Genomic DNA, 15086 nt, shown 5'->3' with positions numbered 1-15086 from the left:
TTGCATTTTTGCGTCCTCAAGAGAAAGGCCGAGCGGCGTAAGTGTGTGTATCCACATTCATCGTCTCCCCTTGTTCCTGAAAAAACTACACTAGTTACATGTTGATGAATAGTAAAAGGGTTATAGTTAACACTTTGTAATTTATTCTCCCTATGTTGTTTTAGCTCTAAGATATACCTTCCTAGTCTCTTTACATCCGGGGTATCTAATAGTTTGGAGAGGGTGGGAGAGGGTCCTAATATGTCTTGGTATTCCGCCCATACCCTTGGCATAAGTTGGGCACTTGCATGTGAAGTGATACTCATCCTCTATCTCTATGTGGCATAACCTACATAGCCTTTCCTCTCTAGGGATTCTATTAGCCCGACCATTCTCAATCTCAAGTTGGTGAGGTGATATCCCAAGTTGTCCAATGGCCACCTTAGTGCATTTGATAAGAATGTATCTAGATATCTTGGTCGTGTAATAAAACCTAACTTAGAGAAGTGCAAGAAGTGTTCCTTATAGTACAACATTTTAGATGGGATTGGCTCTCGTGGCATGATCCATTTATATCGAGTGTAAATTTGCCATATTTCTTGGCGTATCACTTTATTATGGTCTTCATGAGAGATTAGAGTTTGATCAGTCCCATGGTTGTACTTAAGGGGAGGTAGGTTATTAATGTCTATGCCTTTTGCAAGTAACCAACTCACCCACAATGCTATACCAAGAGCTAGTGTCTCTAGACGCATGTAGGGATTGGGATGCCTCAAAGGCTCGACGGGATATCCTATCTTGTGGTTGGCTATGTATTCGATGAATAAAAACTACCACTTGAAAAAGTGCTTCTACTAACATCAGGGGCAGAATGAACTCTGCTCTAATAATGTCATGTGGTACTGTCGATTTGGTTCGGAGTTGACGAGATAACATCATCACCAAAGGTCTCTCTAATTGCATCGACATGAAAGATGGTAGACCTAGAGCCCATACTATTGATGCATACATGAGGGAAGGGGTCACTAACGAGTCGAAGAGCCATCCCTTAGTCTGTGGCTCTTGAAAGTATGTTTGGTTGCATTGTCTCTCTAAGAGTGAGAGGGATGCATACCGTCTCGTTAGCCTATCTTTGGTTGCTTGGGTCATCGAAAATTTACCTGATCGAGTACTAAAAGTGACTCCCAAGTATACATATGATCCAACTACCTCAATTAGTTTATGAGGGAGGATTAGGTGACATTTACTCCTAACTCGGGACAATGTATGAAAGATAAGGACTTTAGTTTTCGTTAGATTCACTACTAGTCCTCATTGTGTACAAAAGTCATCTAGGGCATTAAGATGCTTTTGTAGGTCGTGTTCTGACTCTAAGAGCAAGACAATGTCGTCTGCATAGAGTAAGAGACTAAATTGCGTATCCCCAATAGCTACTCCCTTGCCTCCCTTACGAGCAATAAAATCAATGATCTCATCAACGTAGATCCCAAAAAGAGTTGGTGATAGGGGGCAACCTTGTTTTACACCAATGGTGCTAGTGAAACAATCGGATATGCCACCTGGGCATCTTATGCACCCAGAGACTTGCTCATATAGGGCATAAATGGCCCAGATCATGTCATTTGGTATCTCCAAGCTCTTAAGTCTATCAAACAACCTCTTCCTAGGAACTTGGTCAAAGGCTTTGCGAAAGTCCACAAAGAAACAATATAGTTTCTTCTTACGAGCCTTCGTCTGGTCAATTAAGCACTTAAGTGTGAAGATATGGTCAATAATGGAGAAGGCTCGTCTAAAGCTAGCCTAGTCAGGTGCTCAAAGTCTTAATGTTTCCATATAATCCTTGAGCTCCGCTTCCATTACTGCACCATATAGTTTAGTGAGCGTATGACCTATCATAATGGTCCTATATGTATTTGGGTCCATTGGGTCCCCTCCTTTATGTATAGGAGCCACTGTGTTCATGGTCCATTGTGGTAGAAAACCCTTGGTGAGGGCACGGTTGAAGATTAGAGTGAGAAAGGGGGCTAGGCACTCTCAAGCATATATGATGTGCTCGGCTCACAATCCTGTGTGGTCCATGGACTTCTTATGTTGTAATTTTTTTATGACCTTCGTGACCCTAGAGGTCGTGAAAAGTGTCCCCATGGTAGGTTGAGGTGTGGAAGGCATTGGAAAGGGTGGTTGGTTCGGGACATGGTAGAGTCTCTCGATATATGTGTGCCAAATATTTGGATCCTCGATGGGTGTTTGTGGTCGCGGTTCCCGTAGTCTCTTCCATGCAAGGGCCCAGTCCCTACTCATGAGCATATGGTAGAGTTCCCAATATTGAGATGCTTCCCAAGCTCGTCTTTTACGACGTGTCATCTTGTGCATCTCTTTGCGAGCCTGTACTAAGGAAATAGTACCATTATGTCGCGACACTTTAAGTTGTCTATAAAACTCTCTACAATCCTCATCATACCACTTGTTCTGTGGCATAGACCCTATTCTACTATGATTGGAGTGTTTTGTGTATGGGAAGCTACTAATTGTTGTTGAGTGAAGGATGTGTGCGAGTTCTGTAGTGAGGTTCTCTAAAGGCAAGGAAGAATCAAAAGAGGAGAGATGGGCTTGAACATGTCGGGAGTAGATGTCAGCGAGCTCATGAATGAAATGTATTATGGTGTGATGGTTTGGTTGACTAGCTTCCGAAATACCGAAACCTGATTAACAACATTTTTGTTTTGAAACATAATGCCGATCTTCTCCCAGAGCTCATGAGCCTTGCTCTCTTCATTGAAGTTGTTGTATAGACTCATGTCGATGAAGCACCGTATGTAAGCCGTTGTCTTCATGTGCATCACCTCCCATATCGTGGCGTCGATTTTGTCCGGTCTCTTGTCCTCGAACTGAACCAGCAACCAAAGATCTTTAACCACGAGCATGTCCCTCATCTTCGACTTCCACATGAAATAGTTGGAGCCGGTGAGCTTGAACATGCCTCCCAATGATTCATCCATTTTTCTGTGTCGTTTCGCTCTGATACCACTTTGTCAGGAACACACGCTCTTGATGAACAACGCTCGGCCACAAGCGAGCCTAGGATAAAACACAGAAAACGGGTAATGAACGCACGACACAGTGAAGAGAAGAGTACACAGGATGTTAACATGGAAAACCCAAACTAGGGAAAAACCACGGCAGCCCACAGATTGCAAACTATCACTATATCAGAATGTACAATAGTAAAGCACCGAAGCAACGACCTCGAGCTTGCTATCTTCGCCACAGGCGGCGGTTACAACAGAGGCAACGACCTCTTCCTCTCTCTCTCTCTCTCTCTCTCTCTCTCTCTCTGTACACAGTTACACGCTCTAATCTTGCACCAACAAGAATGACAACAACAATACTAAGTTTGCCCTAAGTCATATTTATACTAATATGAATTTCCGGCTATTTACAAATATAGCCCCAATGGACTCTCAGAAACATATTTACGAATATGTCCCTTCATCCGGTGAGCACTCCTCACCGGGCCTACATCATCCGGCGCTTGCCGGGCACACGTCATCCGGTTCTCACCGGGTCTTCCGTTGCCCGGTACTCCACATCCAGTTCTCACCGGGTCTTCACCATCCGGCTCTTGCCGGGTACTCGTCATCCGGTTCTCGCCGGGTCTTCCGTTGCCGGGTACTCATCATCCGGTTCTCACCGGGTACTCGACATCCAGTTTCGGCCTCACCATTATATATGATCATCTGGTGTCGACTTCCAAGTTCAAGCAGATGATGGCCAAAGCTTGTGGTGTCCGCACCTTGATCCTTTGATGTATGTGTTATGTCTAAGGCTAAAGGGTCGACATTCACCATTTCTAGGTTTCTATCCATCTGAAATATTGTGCATTATCAGGATTGGGTTTTCACATTGAAATCTCCTACAAGGAAGACTCCCCCTTGAGAAGAATATCGGATTATGTCATCCGATAAAGGTTCATATGGAGAAGGCCCATGTGGCGTTCCTTCATCAACTATACTCGCCTCTCCAGCCATATTATATCGGGATCCTTTCGGGGGGAAGTAACAAATGATGATAAATATCGTCTGATCCTTGCTAGTGAGGACTTTCACCCACATAAAATGGGCTTCTAGGTATGTCTTTAGTATTTCTATCCTATTATGTATCTCTCTCCGAAATAGTATCCCAACCCCTCCAGACCCTCTAGTAGTGTGTCAACGTGAGGTTTGTGTAAAGACAGATTCCCAACGAAAACCGTCAACTCGTGGTAGCCCTCGATTTGGACTCTGATGTGTTTCTACTAAAAAAAGTATGTCAGATACCTTCAAAATCTCCTCTAGACGGCCAGGGTGTGTCCAAAGTGCACCGTTACAGTTCCATAAAGTCATCCTAAGTTTATTGTCTTTCACATGGGCCACACGCCATCAATTGGCGGCGTGATCATTTATTGTCACATGTCCATCTCGGTAAAAAGCATGATGCCCCTCTTTACAAGCTTGTATGACTCGAGGCATACAAGTTTTACGATGCTCAATTTGCATCTTGGTGAGGTCTTCATCGGGGTACATAGGGTCCCTGCCCAATCCTCGAAGAATTTGTCTCTTTTAAAAAAATGTGATTCTAGATTCTGAGTCCTTAAACTGAAGGACCAAAGCTCTTTTCCTAGTGGTGTCACATCCTACCCTCCAAGTTTTAGTAATTGGTAGGGATTCGTACCCCAACATTTTCCCTAATGTTTGTGCATCTTCGTTGGGAGATGCCCCTTCCTTGAGCCTAGTAACTGGTACATTTAGGTGCCGAGCTTGACACATTTTTTCCTCCTCAAGGGTAGTGTTTACAATGTTTTCATCCTTTAGTTCCTTTTTAATATTACGTTTTACTACATCAACCCACCCAATTTTTGCTAATACCATATCACTTTTAACCTCTTCCTTAACCTTTTTTATCTCGTCCTTAATATCCTCTAGGGAAGATATTTCACCATCTTCCCTAGAGAGAGAGAGAGTAACAGTACTATCGGCTGTGAGCTGTGTAATCAATTTGTGCAGAAATCATATAATACATACATGTTTCGGGTCAATCTTTTGGAGTTATATAAATAATCATCCTTATGCTCGTTTTTATCCTAGTTTAAGCATAAGTGATAAGACCGGTTGTGGCCGGCTGTTTCATAGTTCATCAGTTTGTTCGGCCCTATCCTACCTTCCTACGCAACCATAGTTCCTTGACCTGATTAGTCAGAAAAGTAATCGAAGGTGTCATCCCCGAAGAAGGAGATAACACAATTTGGCTTGCTAGGTCCATGCTGTGACGCACAACGAACAACGCAGGAAGAAACCCCCAGTCGCCATTACGGCGCCCACCTGCAGCACGCGCTCTCGGTTACCATCCCACTGCACCGAGCCAGCTGAAGAAACTTCTGACTCAGCACTCACGCAACAATCATCGCTGGAGCCACCGGAAACATGTTCATGTTCACAAGTGGAAGGATCGCGCATAAATGGAAGGATAAGGAATATTCTGTTTGATTTGAGTACTTTTTCAGTGATAATTGTTGAGAGACAAGCTCAACATTATGCGTAATACGGTGCGTAACCCAGTGCGTAGACTAGGTGCGTAAAACAATATGCATAACGTGGCCGTATCGGTGCGTAAACTAGAAGGTCGTTAGTATGGTATTCCTCGTAAGGAATAATTTTGGAAGTTAGTGTAGTAGGCTCCTTTATGAGCATTCAAGTACTATCAATACTTGTGTCAGCCCTATTGTCAGGGCTTGTATAAAAGGTGCTCACTGAGCATGGTGTATGTACAGATTGAATATTATTTTGAATTTAGTTTTCTGAGTGTTCGCTCTGTCTCTCCCGCGTACTATGTACATTCAAGCTCTCCATTAAACCTGCATATTTTCTGTGTTCGGTTTTCTATTGCTTCCGCATGCTATTCTCTTCATGGTATCAGAGCGCGAGGGTTGAGAACCTCTGCAACCGACATATCTTGAAAGGAAAACTAACCAAGAAGAACAGGAAAAACAAATGGGTAGAGGCATGGCTAGCTCGCTTCCTACCGAGAAGCTCGATAGAAACAACTACGCGTCTTGGTCCTACAAGATGGCCCAGTACCTGCTCGGGCATGGTTACTGGAGCTATGTCGACGTAACAAATGACACAACACCTGATTCGACACACAAAGACTTCCCGGCTTGGGAACAGTCGGCGAGCAGAGTACTGTACTGCTTCGCGTCTTGTGTGGGCGAACAACTCCTAAGCTACATTCGGGATGCAAAAATGCCGAAAGACGCTTGGGGAAATCTAAAGAAGATTTTCGCCACAAGCACTACAGCCAGGAAGCTTCAACTCCGACAGGAGCTGAGCAACCTATGACAATGCGACTTGTCGGTGGCTGATTACACCTCGAAGAGCAAAGAGATATGCGACTCCTTAGCCTCTATCGATGTGAACGTCGAGGAAGGCGAGATGGTGCAAATTTGTCTCGGGGGACTAGCATCGAAGTTCAGAGCATTCCGAACTGCGGTGTGTACACGGGAGAATACACCGTCGTTTTTTGACTTACAATCGATGCTCCTTGTAGAGGAGAACCACGCGGGTGCGTCAACAAGCACGCATGCTGACAACAAGATGTTGTACACGGAGGGAGATAGGCCCTGTGGTCGTGGCGGACGAGGCGAGTTGGTGCGCAATGGAGACGGCCGACGAGATCAAGGAAGAAGGCACCGAAGTGATGCCGACAGCAATTCCGGACCCTCTAGAAACAGGGGGAGTCGAGGCGACGAGAACCGGCAAGGGAAATCTGTCGCGGAATGCTGGTACTGTGGCAAATAAAGGCCACAAGGAGAGCGAGTGTTGGAAGAAGCGCGCCGATTTAGAGAGGACCGGACCCGGATCAGGTTTCGGATAGATCGATAAAGGAAATTGGCAGTGATCACACTACGCCGAAGGATTGGGAAAAGCCGAAAAAGGGTCAGCCTTCATGACGAGACACGAAGCGAACTCATTGAAGATGTCCACCCCGGAATTGGACGAGGTGTGGTACATTGACTTCGGTGCGTCAAACCACATGACGTGCCACAAGGAGTGGTTCTCATACCTTGAGAAACTGATGCAACCGGGAGTAGTCGCAACCGAAGACAACACTTCGCATCTGATTGCGAATGTCGGTGAAGTTCCCCTGAGCCATGTTAGGCAGAAAGGGAAACTCATGAACGTGTTACATGTCCTGACAATCACGAAGAATCTGGTGTCGGTCGGGCAAATCGTCGACTAGGGGATGCAAGTTCGGTTCACACATCTTCAGTGCTTTATCGAAGAAGAAGGCCAAGTTATTGCGCAAGGACGCAGAGACAGGAGGATGTTTATCCTCGACTGTAGTGACGGTGGCACCGCTATGTTCGCGAAAGGACAAAAAATTGAGTCGGATATCGACTTATGGCACAAGCGGATAGGCCACGTCAACTATCAACAGCTTCAAGACCTGCAATTGAAATAGGTGGTGTTCGGATTGCCCAAATTTAGTGGCCGGAAGGCATGAATTTGTGAAGCCTGCCAGCTAGGGAAGCAACACGGACTTCCTTTCCCCAACGAGTGTAACCGGAGCCGGAACAAGCTCGACTTGATACATTCCGATGTATGGGAACCAGCACAGAACGTTAGTCTTGGCGGGAGTCGATATTTTGTCTCCTTCATAGAAGAATGAAGTCTTCGACTGTTTCCGGGACCTCAAAGGATTTGTGGAAACGGAAACAGGACGAAAGATCAAGTGGTTGCGGTCGGATGGCGGAAAAGAGTACTTTTCCGGTCAATTCAACGACTATCTGCAACAAATGGGAATTCAGCGCGAATTCAGTTGTAGATACACGCCGGAGCAAAATGGCATGGCCGAGAGGAAGAACCGGTCAATTGTAGAAGCGGCACGGGCAATGCTGGAGGAGAAGAGCTTGCCCAAGTTCTATAGGGCTGAGGCGGTACGACCCGTGGTGTACGCATGAGCTGTATTTCAGAAGGAAGCCGAATCTGCGACACTTGAGAGTTTTCGGTAGCATTGTGTATGTGTATGTACCGAAGGAGAAGTGGAGGAAGTTGGACGCGAAAGCCGAGAAGTGTATCTTGGTCAGCTATTCGGACAAGCAGAAGGGTTATAAGTGTTATAACCCTCACACCAAACAAGCAGGCGTGAGCCGCGACGTTGTGTTTGACGAGTCTGCGTCCTGGTACTTGCCTCCGACTCCGGACCTCACCTCCAATCCGAGTTTTGATGATGCAGTCAGCGAGGCCGAGATGCCTCCGGATGAGCCTGAAATCGGGACCCACCCGAAGAGAGTCTGATTTCGTTTCGGTTAAGCGGACCGGCTGGACGATTGAGTCGGTTTGACTAGTCCGATGAAGAGCCGACGAGTAGTGGAGACTCGGTCATGCATTCCCCGCGCAGGAAGCCGAGGAGACGGTCTACGCGCAAGGAAAAAGGGAAGAACAAGGTGTCGGATTACGACACGGATAGTAACGAGTCGGATCGACGCGAGTCCGACTCCAAGGGCAGTGATGACGCGTCTTCGAGAGCGAAGTCCGCTAAGATAGCCATCGGCTAATGAGCAATTACACTGGTCTACCCACCAGAAGAACCTTGTTGTGCGGTTCGGTTACAATGAGTACCTGGCGCATCACTATGCGTACATGACCCGTGTAGCGGAAGTGGGTGAGCCAAAGAGCTACGCAAAGGCGGCGAAGGATGCAAATTGACGCGCCGCAATGGAGGAAGAGATGCGCGCATTGGCAGAGAATGAAACCTGGGAGCTGGTTGACGCACCAAAGGGTGTGAAGCCGATCGGATGCATGTGGGTGTACAAGGTCAAGTACAACACTGACGGCTTGGTCAACCAATACAAGGCCCGGTTAGTAGCGAAAGGCTACGCGCAGAAACACGACATCGACTACGATGAGACGTTTGCGCCGGTCGCGAAGATGACGACCATCCGTGTTTTGCTCGCGGTAGCTGCGTCAAAGGGGTGACACTTACATCAGATAGATGTAAAGAATGCGTTCCTGCAAGGTGAGCTTGAGGAACAGGTGTACATGGTACAACCCCCCGGATTTCACTCCGGAACGAACACTTCGGCGGTGTGCCGATTGAAGAAGTCCCTTTATGGACTAAAGCAAGCCCCACGTGCCTGGAACGCGAAGATCACGCAATGATTGCATCGGATGGGCTTTGCAACGTCCAAATCGGATTCCTCATTGTTCATCCGGACAGGTCGACTCGGGCCGGTTGGCATTTTACTTTATGTTGATGACTTGGTCATCACCGACGCCGACCTAGGTGAGATTGACTGCGTGAAGCTCCAACTTGCGGCATCATTTGACATGAAGGATCTGGGGGACCTTCATTACTTCCTCGGGATAGAAGTGATCCGCACCCCCGAAGGCATACTGATCAGCCAATGACATTATGTGATGAGTATGCTCTTCAAATTCGGGATGGCCGATTATAAGTTGGTCTCGACTCCTCTGGATAGAACCGTCAAGCTTCGCCCTGATTCCGGGAAGGTATGTGACCCGATGAGGTTCCGACAGATAGTCGGAAGCCTTATATACTTGACCATCACCCAACTAGATCTCAGCTACCCGGTCGGGGCGATTATTCAGTTCATGCTGCGATCGACCGAGGAGTACCTTCAATGTGCACAACGCATACTCCGGTATGTCAATGGCACTAAGGACCGGGGCTACTATATCAGACTGATACTGCCGCGCAACGCAGTTGGTCGGTTACACCGATGCTGATTGGGCCGGAAACGCCGGCGATCGCCGATCCACGTCCGGTTTCGCGTTCTCTCTTGGGAGTGCCGCGATCGCGTGGAGTAGCAAGAAGCAATTGATAGTTGCGCTGTCGAGCACCGAAGCCGAGTATAGAGGAGCGGTTGTCGTGACATGCGAAGCCATATGGTTGAAGCAGCTACTTAAGGATCTGCAGGTGGATGTATCTGATCCAACGATAATCCACTGTGACAACCTCAGCAACATCTAGCTAGCTAAGAACCCCGTCTTTCACGCCCGGACTAAGCACATTGAGGTGCACTACCATTTCGTGCGTGAGCGTGTCCTCTCCGGTGAAGTCGAACTTCAATATGTTCTGACGGATCGGCAGACCGCCGACGTCTTCACCAAGCCTCTTGGTCTGGACAAGTTACGGCAATTCTCGGGAGCGCTTGGGTTGCGTCACCTCGACGTACCGAACTTGAGGGGGAGAGACGTCCCGGATGACCATGGAAGGGAGCAGGAAAGGAGCGGAAAAGACCATGATGCCGAGTTGGATGTCGGATTGGTTGAAGAAGCTAAGGGCGGATCCGTGGAAGAGTCCGAAAGCGGACATAAGGGGAGCAGTCGAAAGAAAGAGCCGAAGCCAACCAAGCGTGGGGGAGACGAAGCCATCAAGGGCGAGAAGACCGAAGACAAGTTGGAGACAACCAACTCGGACGAGAGCGAAAACCGATCGGAGGAAGCCGAGTCGATTCAGATGTTTGATTCGGATACGCTGAATCAACCAAGGGTCAAGCCGAAGAGAAGGCAGCAGAAGAGGCGCCAACACCGCAATAGCAAGGAAGCCGAGAAGGGTCATGTAAGCAGATAAGCCGATCGGAAGGGTTGAGGAGCGCGAGCGAGGCGTGAAGCCAGAAGGAACTAGAGTGTAGATCGGGCGGAGTAGGTGGAACCTCAAGTTGAGCTTGAGGGGGAGTGTTGAGAGACAAGCTCAACATTAGTGCGTAATACGGTGCGTAACCTAGTGCGTAGACTGGGTACGTAAAATAGTACGCATAACGTGGCCGTATCAGTGCGTAAACCGGAAGGCTGTTAGTAGGGTATTCCTCGTAAGGAATAATTTTGGGAGTTAGTGTAGTAGGCTCCTTTATGAGCATTCAAGTACTGTCAGTACTTGTGTCAGCCCTATTGTCAGGGCTTGTATAAAAGGTGCTCATTGAGCACAGTGTATGTACAGATTGAATATTATTTTGAATTTAGTTTTCTGAGTGTTTGCTCTGTCTCTTGGGCGTACTGTGTACATTCAAGCTCTCCATTAAACCTGCGTATTTTCTGTGTTCGGTTTTCTATTGCTTCCGCATGCTATTCTCTTCAATAATACAAAACACATTGATACCAGTATCATAGATTCTCAAATATACTATGAAAAAGGTTAAAAATCCACCATTTTCATGATTTAAATAAATAAAAAAAGTGAAATTTCAAAAAATTACATCCTCAATTTATATCATAAACTTTACAATCAATGTTTTTCATAAGAAACGATATTCACAAGAATCGAAATAATTCAAAACACATGCTTTTATATTACTCGATTTGTTACAAGCAGAAGGTAGTTACACTTAATAGCCAAAAATACATTCATGATCACTCCTTTACGGAGAATCACTACTATAGCTAATATACAATGAGGATTCCTCCTCGTCATCCTTGGATGTACCAATCAATGCATTATCTTCATCATAAACCAAATGGTGTGACTCTAGATTATGTGCAACAGATCTCGTTTGCCTTCGACTCGAGCCACCTTCTAGACTTGGTAATTTTTCTTTTACTATATCTATTGTTGAGTTCCTTAAACGTCCAACTTTTGTAAGCGTGAAGTCGTACACAGTGATATCCACATTAGAGATATCAAGGGTCAAGGTATTACAAATGTTTCGCTTCCTCTTTCTACATCCCCTTGTTGTCGGGCATTCCATCATCTCCAATGTATACTTACCCGTAAAAGCATTTTGACTTCTAGAGTTGTACCAATGCACTTTTATAGACTTGCTCGTGTTTTCTATTTCATGCATCAACACTTCTAGAATTTTACCAATCCAAAATTGGTGGCCTTATTCGTTGTCATTAGTAGGTATTGCAATCAACATCCCCACCGCGAGCTCTTGCAAATTGTCTTGCCATCTAGCTTCAGCTAGTTTGGTCATCCTTGGTCCCACATAAATGTCTCTTTGTTGTGGATGGACCAAACTTTCATTAATCGCATTAGTTGCTTGCTCCGGAGATTTATTTACATGATCATGTTGTAGCAACCATGTGAATGACATTTCCAAAGTCCAATTATCATCAGATACACAATTGTCAATAATTCCTTTTCGATCACTAAAAAACACATCCCACCATGATGTGTCTTGTTGTGCGACATATTTCTTTGCGGCCTCAATATATTGCTTCCTTTTTTCTGTTACGGCTTGGAGCCATAAGTGTTTTTGTTCTTCTACCAACTCACTATGCAACTGTCCTTTCATCTAAATTGACATTTCTTTAGCTCCATAGACTATTGTACTTGGCATACAAAGTAAGAACTGACAACCACCTTCAGGTTCCCATTTTGTCGAAGATGAATATTGCTTGTCATACAAAAGCGTAGAACTGCTTGTATCAATTTTCTTTATAAAAAAATTGTGATTGAAGCTTATATTGTTTAAATGGGCAAGCACTTTAACATCCCATCCCCCCCATCTAATATATATCTTTTGAAGTCATATATCTCCTTCAAGTGTAACACTTTTTGTCGTGGTGTGTATGCATCACAAATGACATCAAATAGTTTTGGTAATGTGAAAGCATCATGCTGAGACAACCGTCTAGAGAATGTGCTAAACATCATGCGTGTGCCCAACCAAAAGAAAATTGACTTTCACTTTTCTAAATAATCCTTGGTTGACCAACATACTTAAATAGCCGAACACAGTTGAATTTTTGTTCTCTCTAGCAGTATTGTCCAATTGAATGTAGAGAACAGGGGGGAACGGCTAGCCCCAAGACATCAAAACCTAGTGAATCACTGTAACTGTTTAGGTTAGGGTCATTGTGAACATTGGGGTATGTAATGAAGACGTGAGGTCTAACTGACCTATTATAAGCCAAACATCCCACCAAGTGCATTTGAATAAGGCACTCATCATTGATGTCTTTGGAAGCCTCCGCATATGAGGTAAACACGTCTTCTTTTGGTCCATGCCATCGATCATTAAGCACATGTACTGTTTGGAACTCTTCAAACACTTCTCTCTATGATGCATCGCCTTCTTTTGTTCTAACAATTGTGCTTCACGATGCTCATGTAGTAACTTCTTACTCATATCCTTTTCCGTTGTTGTCTTCGCACCTTTAGCCATACTTTCCGCAGAATAACAACATTTGAAAACCATGTTCTCCACAATCTTGTGAACTGGTTGTACGTGACGTATTATCACTTGATAATAGCATTTCTGATTGATACACATCATAAACTTCTCGACATGTGTAATTATCAAAGAGGTGGATCCTGCATGTAGTAGGCATTACTTCACAATTTAACTTGAAGTAAATTTTCATCCAACCAATAACATGTCTTCCAGTTGCACCTTTCATGCTTGGAACATCTTTACAATTGATAGCGTGATCCCCACTAAGAAGACGTTGTTGTACTCTATGTAGCCGCATGTTACTAACACATAGCGCAATTTTGAATGCCACTCTACATAATTGTTGCGCATGAAAGATATAATACTCGAATGATACTTTGATCCCCAAAGAGTTGTCAGACACCAATAACATATGTGACCCGAGGTAAGTGTCTTGCTCATCCCCAATCACCGAAAAATAGTAATGCCTTAATTCACACAACTTTGCCTTTCCAATCATAGACATACAACCACGGGCACAACATGTTTTGTTGACATCAAATCCAAGTTTCTTATATGATGTCACCAAGTTAAATCTTGCTCGACGTATTCTACGTGGGATTCTCCTGATTTGCATAGGGCTTGCCGATTGCTTTTCTTGAATAGAAATAGGTGTAACCACATAAGAGACAATTATGTTGTTGTTAGCTTGACCCCCCCATGATCTTCAATGTTTCATTGGCATTACCTTCATTGTTTGTATGTTTATTGTAGTCATATGCTTTGATAAAGAACTCTTCACATGAGTTGTTATTCACAGGCGGTATAGGAGAAGATGAGCTCAAACAATATTCTTTGACAGAAAATGATGCTTCTGTCGACAAACAATACTATTCAACCGAAAACAATGATTCTGTCGACAAACAATACTCTTCAATCGAAAACGGTGAGTTTTCACTCATGGCTTAAGATCCAACAAACCTCTCTAAATCATGTGCTTAGGCTAATATAAGAGATTGAAACAAATGATAAGTGCCTCTATATACATAAGCTCCCTCAATCTAATGTCCAATAAAAAAAGATATTATTATTATATAAAATATATTTTATACATTATATTAATATATCTACACACTAGTCATTATCATATACATAAAATTTAATTTATACAATATTATTGTTTATATCCCAAAATGTGTATTATATAAAAAATATATTTGTATTTGTATACATATAGTCTATATTCAAAATCATTAGAGAGTCATAAACAGTGTTGGGCAAAGTCCCAAGAACAATGTCAAGGTTTTGGTTCAATTGGGACTTTTGCCGGTCACCATGAGAGACATCCGAAATTGATTCCGGCCAAGTTTTCCAGTTGGCCGGAATCTAGCCGGTTCATATTTTATGAGCCGGCTATTTATATAGATTAGAAAAACTTTTTGTCTATGTATGTAAATTTTTCTTTTACCCCCCTTTTCCCTTGTTCTTCCTTCTTTCGTATTGTTTACAAATCATTGTTTTCCCTCTTCGTGCTGCTCACTTTTCCCTATCTGTTCCATTCTTCACGAAGCGTTGCTCCATTCTTTCTTCTTCGCGTCGCGTTGTTTCATGCTTTGCTATTCCTTCCTTGTTCCTTGCTTGCTCGTTGCTAATTGCTCCTCCCTACTTGCTCGGTGCCGATTGCTCCTCCCTACTCCTGCTCGCTCGTTGTCGATTGTTCCTCCTTGCTCACTCGTTGTTGATTGCTCCTCCCTACTCGGTTGTTGTTGATTGCTCCTCCCTGCTCACTTGTTTCCCATTGCTCCTCCCTGCTCCCTCATTGCCCATTGCTCCTCCCTACTCGCTCTTTGTCAATTGTTCCTCCCTACTCGCTCGTTGCCGATTGCTCATCCCAACTCGCCTGTTGCCGATTGCTCCTCCATGCTCGCTTGCTATTCGCTGCTCCGTATCGCTT

Source organism: Azolla caroliniana, unplaced genomic scaffold, assembly GCF_043228905.1.
Source record: "Azolla caroliniana isolate FFs.n. ecotype wild unplaced genomic scaffold, voAzoCaro1.0.p SCAF_6, whole genome shotgun sequence".
NCBI classification, from domain to species: Eukaryota; Viridiplantae; Streptophyta; class Polypodiopsida; order Salviniales; family Salviniaceae; genus Azolla; species Azolla caroliniana.
Note: the sequence above shows the minus strand (reverse complement) of the source record.